The sequence below is a fragment of the Lathyrus oleraceus genome, chromosome 7, assembly GCF_024323335.1.
Source record: "Lathyrus oleraceus cultivar Zhongwan6 chromosome 7, CAAS_Psat_ZW6_1.0, whole genome shotgun sequence".
In the NCBI taxonomy this organism is placed as follows: domain Eukaryota; kingdom Viridiplantae; phylum Streptophyta; class Magnoliopsida; order Fabales; family Fabaceae; genus Lathyrus; species Lathyrus oleraceus.
In genome coordinates, this window is record NC_066585.1 from 203,309,673 (window position 1) to 203,310,002 (window position 330).

The window sequence follows — 330 nt, forward strand, 5'->3', positions numbered from 1 at the left end:
TCTTGTTCTTGTTATTGTGTGGAGTTTTTTGAGTTGGTAAAAGCTTTTTGTTTTTTAAAATCCGATCACCCTCCCCCCTTCCCCCTTTTGTGTTTTTGACACCTTCAATTGGCATAAGAGCTCTAGTTCTGATTGTGATAAGCTTTTATCAACACTTCACCGTGTTTAGTACCGATTCGATTTGTATGAGAAACAAGGGCCGTCTAACAACAACCTCATGCTGTAACCCATAAGAAATATCACTACAGTGCTAAACCACAGTCTTTGATGGTGAAAAGTTTGACTACTAGAAAGATAGAATCGAAATTTTCTTTCTGGGATATGATGTTA